This window comes from Prorops nasuta, unplaced genomic scaffold (genome assembly GCF_024137725.1).
Source record: "Prorops nasuta isolate Cenicafe-Biocafe unplaced genomic scaffold, Cenicafe_Pnas_1.2 PNAS00074, whole genome shotgun sequence".
Classification (NCBI taxonomy): Eukaryota; Metazoa; Arthropoda; class Insecta; order Hymenoptera; family Bethylidae; genus Prorops; species Prorops nasuta.
In genome coordinates, this window is record NW_027116871.1 from 220,001 (window position 1) to 225,000 (window position 5,000).

The 5,000-nt window shown below is 50.3% G+C and overlaps 1 pseudogene; it reads right to left on the minus strand.

Moving 5' to 3' along the window:
* LOC136784835 (large subunit ribosomal RNA) overlaps positions 1 to 5,000 on the minus strand; it is a 9,080-nt pseudogene that overhangs the window by 1,859 nt on the left and 2,221 nt on the right.

The following is a 5,000-nucleotide window of genomic DNA, read 5'->3' on the forward strand; positions in this document are numbered from 1 at the left end:
CGACGTGGATCTTAGGCACGGCCTTTCTCGGTATCAAAGCAGTCTCAATAAATAACATGTAGGACTGACAAATAAATTAAGACTAGCTCCCAACGTATAACTAGACTTGTTAATAACTTAACAACTGTGGACATACGTATAACTTGACGTGTAACATATAAATAAATAAATAAATATATATACACATAGTTAAAATCTGCTCTACCAGGCCGCACTTATCGCCTAAGTCCCCTGGTATCTGGGCTCTTTACCGAGAGTTTTCATGGACGCGTAGCTGCTCACAACTTACTACGCTCCATGTTCAAGGGGGGGTTCGCAGTCCATGAATGTATGGTACAATTCTATGGAGCTACGAAGGGTCATTAAAGAGATAGTCTTCAATGTAGACTTATCCGTTATGTCCAGCATTTTAAGAGCCTTTATGGTCTCCTTGGGCAGAGCCCCCCTTGCGCCTACCACTATTGGCAGGACTTCTCCTTCAACGCCTCCTATCGTCTGAAGGATTATGGGCAGCAGTTGGCTATATTTATCCAGCTTTTCTTTGTGTCCCCGCGCGAGATAATCTCCATCTTCATGGCGGACTGTGACGTCGACCACATAGACCCTTCCCTGGTTCGTTATCACCAAGTCGGGTTTGAGATTCCCGCCCGAGGGAAGCTTGATCGTTGGCTCCCTCGTTACTGCTGCCTTGCGTTCCCCTTTTGTGACTCTGTCCACGATCAGTTCGCAAAGCTGATCATGGCGGCGGATCCTTTGGGGTTTGGTATCTTTGCATGCCCCTAGGATGTGAGCAAGTGTCTCCGGCTTGTCTCGACATCGTCTGCATAATAGGTCCGCCTGTGGTACTGCCCTGTTCATCACCGTTCGTGTTACAGCGGTGTTGGATCGCATTTTGAGGGCTGTGATCATTCTGCTTGGCTTTAGGAGTGTTTGGTCAAGTAGCCAAGCGTTGGCAATTGGGGAGTCGGTCAGGCTCTTTACCGACTTGCCTTGCGATCCTAGAGCAGCCCATTTCGAGAGCTCCTCTCTTCTCTGCCTACGTTTATATGCCAGTATCTCTTTGTCATTGATAGGATAATGAAGTCTTGCTGACTTAGCCAAGGACTGTAGACGGCTTTCTAGTCCTGACGCCTGGCCGAGGGCTCTCAGGATAGGGTCCGCGTCACTTGTCATAAATCGGATCCCCACCTTCAATCCACAAGACACTACTAGTGTCTCCAACTTTGGGATACCTAGTCCGCCGTCTCTTTTGCCACAATATAAGAGTCCATTTGCCGTTGATTGTGGCAAGTGGAATATCTCTTTCACAACTACCCGCAGCTCCTGGTCTAGCCGCCTTATAATGCTTATTGGTGGAACTGTCACCGCCAATCGATACAGGTAGTGTGGGACTAGGTACTTTGCTATAAGATTTACCTTTTGGTGGGGTTTCAGCGCCAGCCTTTTCACACGCTGCAACGCTGAGCAGAGCTCTGTGTCACAGCCCTCCATGGTCAACCCTACCCAAGGAGATATATTAACCCCAAGGTATCTTAAGCTTTTGTCTGCATTGACAAAGGGAACTATTTCGCCGTTCCTCATTGTAAGTAGAGGGTCTGCTAAGTGCCAGGAGTCTTTGGTTGTCTTTATACAGAAGGCAGCGCATTTACTGGCCGAGATTTGCATACCTAGCCCATTTAGGTATCCTTCTGTCTTTCTTAGCAGGTCCAGGGCCCGTGGTACATTGGTTGCCGTGAGGATCAAATCATCGGCAAAGGCTAAACTGGATATTTGTACGTCTCCGTGTATAACGTAACCCTCTAGCTCTTCCAGCGCTCGCAGCAAGGGATCCATAACTGCGTTAAATATAAAGGGGGATAGTGGGTCGCCCTGCTTAACCCCGCGCTGGAGCGAAACCGCAATTTCGCTTGATCCAACTGATATTGTAGTGTGCACATCTTGATATGACTGTTCCACAAGTCGTACCACCAACTCTGGAATGCCCTTTCGCCGCAGTGATGGTCCAATGGCTTGATGAGGGACCGTATCAAAGGCTTTGCTTATATCTAGCTGCACTGCGACTAGGCCTTGGTTGCGTTTCGAGTGCCGCAGCAACTCGCTAAAGATGTGCACGTTATTGAAGCACCCGGCTTCGCTCACGAATCCCTTTTGCCTCGGGTGGAATCGAACTACGTTCCTCAGCTTCTTGTCGACTATCCCCCAGTAAATGCGACTCAGCAGGGAACTTATCGTTATTGGACGGTAGTTGCGAGCATCACTAGCGTCCTTACCTTCTTTAGGTATTAATGTAGTCCGATTCGTTCTCCAATCTGTGGGTTGTTTCCCGCTTACCAATATTGTATTCAATAACAGATGGAGAACCCTCTGGTGGGTCCAGTGATTTATGTCAATCTTTCTAATTTTATCTGGGCCCACCGCTGTTGACATTTTGATGGATCCCAGCCTTTTTCTAATCTCCATCAAAGAGATGGGTGGGAGGACCTCGTCTAGCGGTTTGGTCTCCTCTGGTGTTCCCATCTCCGGCAGGCTTAAAGCCGGTTTTGTTCCCCATAACTGATCATATAGAGTACGTACGTCGCCTGCCTCGCACTGGAGTGTCCGCTCCTCCAGCCAGTCAACATTCTCTCGTACGTACTTGGCAACCAGGCCCGGGTCTTTATGGTAGAGGTCCTGGGTACGGTGGTAGAGGTACCGGCGCTTACCACTCCTTCCCGCACCCTTCTTTCTGACTTTCCTCTTGGACGTCTTTTCGGTTGCTGTAAAGAGGCTAACCGTTTCGCTATACACATTATCTAAGAGAGCTTGGGGTACCGTGTCGAGCTCTTTTATCTCCAAGAGTACTTCCCGAAGCCGTAGGACGGCAGCTTCTAGTCCAGGTGGAAAGCCTTTGGGCAACTTTGGCGCAAGAGCACTCTCAACCACCTTTATTTTCCACTCCTTCTCAGCTTGAGTGGTTGGACTTTGCTCTATCGGGACCTCTTCCTCGATAGGCATTACTTGAGGTGTCTCCTCCTCCTGGGCAGCTTCAGGTTCGCAGAGAAGACTACCATCCCGTGCGTCCTGTGACACGGGTACATCGGAGCGTGCTTCCTCCCTTCTTACCCTCACATACTCCTCTCGCCTCCTTTGGTATTGAGGGTCCCTATTTCGCTTGTCACTAATTTGTTTAGGGGTCCTAGAGGTAAGCACCTCGGAAATTAATTTATTGATCATCCTCTCGCCATGAAACCGCCATTCAAGTTCCAGGAGGAGTCGCGTCTCCTCCTCCTGCCACTGTCCGTCACGCATGGTTCTGGACTCTCTGGCAGTTTCAGGTGCTCTTGTCTCCGCTCTTAATAAATTTCTGGTGAGAGGATGTCTGTGACGTTGGTGCTGTCCTAACCCGATCTTAGTTTTAAAGGACTCGTCACAATCTCGACACTTGAATTCTTCTACAGCTTGTGTCGGCTTTGGCCCACTACACTTGGGCATATGACATAGCGCTGCGTGTCTCTTCTCATACAGTTTTTGACAGTTAGCGCACCTATATCTAACTGAGACACTTTTGTGTTGCTTTTTCAGATGGCCCTCTTCATCTGTCAGCGCTAGCGCCTGGAAATTCCCTTTGCCCGTATTGAGACAGATACGGCAGGATCTTACTGCAAAGGGAAGTTCAATCTCATAACCAGGAACATTGCCGTGGTCGTCATAAATTGGCCCCCTTCTGGCTGCTGCCCTTGGAGTGGGGCCGTGCTCCCCGAGCTCCGAGGCTTCGCTATCATTACTTGCAGCTGATAAAATTATTATCCAGAACGGGTTGCTAACCCGAACTTGAGATTTTCCCCCCTACTGACCGGAGGTTGGTCCCTTCACCTACATCTCTTTAAAGAACTGTCTCCAGTTTCCGGTAGACCGGCGACCCGGTGGACGTAGGCTATGGTAGGATAGGGCATTGACTCCCATTACGGGTCTCAAATGCGCGCCATCTCTAACCACTTAGTTGACATCGGGCAGCCCAAAAGCAAGCTCGGGTGAGAAATATTCTAAGTCCAACTCGGCGCATTGCTTTGCAACCGCAAGACCCAGAAAAACTCTAAGTCCAACGCGGCGCATTGCTTTTGCGTGCGCCGGACCAGAAAAATCCCAAGTCCAACGCGGCGCATTGCTTTACACGCGCCGGACCGGAAAAAATTCTAAGTCCAACGCGGCGCATTGCTTTGCTCCAAGGGTCCGTCAATGACTAGGTCCCACGCGGCGCATTGCTTTTGAAACCGCCGTATTCACCGGATAAGCCATTCGCCCCCGCACCACCGGGGGTTGGCACACATGTACTCTCGCTTTAAATCCAATATCTACACTTTGAAGTCGGATTCCTCAGGGAGAGCCTTTTATAGCCGCAACCGTTAGCCATTCCTTAACGGAATGTTACCAGCCTACACCAACGAGGAGGTGGCAGTCGGCGCTTGTTCGCCACGAGTAAAGGCGTTCCTCTCGGGTCCCTTTGTAGCAATCATCCGTGGTGAGCAGATGACGTGGAGAAAACTATAGGCTCTTTCTTAAGAGAGTCATAGTTACTCCCGCCGTTTACCCGCGCTTGCTTGAATTTCTTCACGTTGACATTCAGAGCACTGGGCAGAAATCACATTGCGTCAACACCCGCGAGGGCCATCGCAATGCTTTGTTTTAATTAGACAGTCGGATTCCCCTAGTCCGTGCCAGTTCTGAGCTGAGCGTTGAATGGCGGCCGAAGAGAACGACCGCGCAAGTAAATTGACACGGAAGCCTCGCAGCAAGGACGTTTCGCGGGAGGCCAAGGCACGGGACCGAGCTCGGATCCCAAACCGTTTCCGGCAGTTCACCTCGCCCAGGCCCGGCACGTCAGCCTGACCACGCTTCCCGACCAAGCCCGACACGCCCCGCTCCTCAGAGCCAATCCTTATTCCGAAGTTACGGATCCAATTTGCCGACTTCCCTTACCTACATTAGTCTATCGACTAGAGGCTCTTTACCTTGGAGACCTG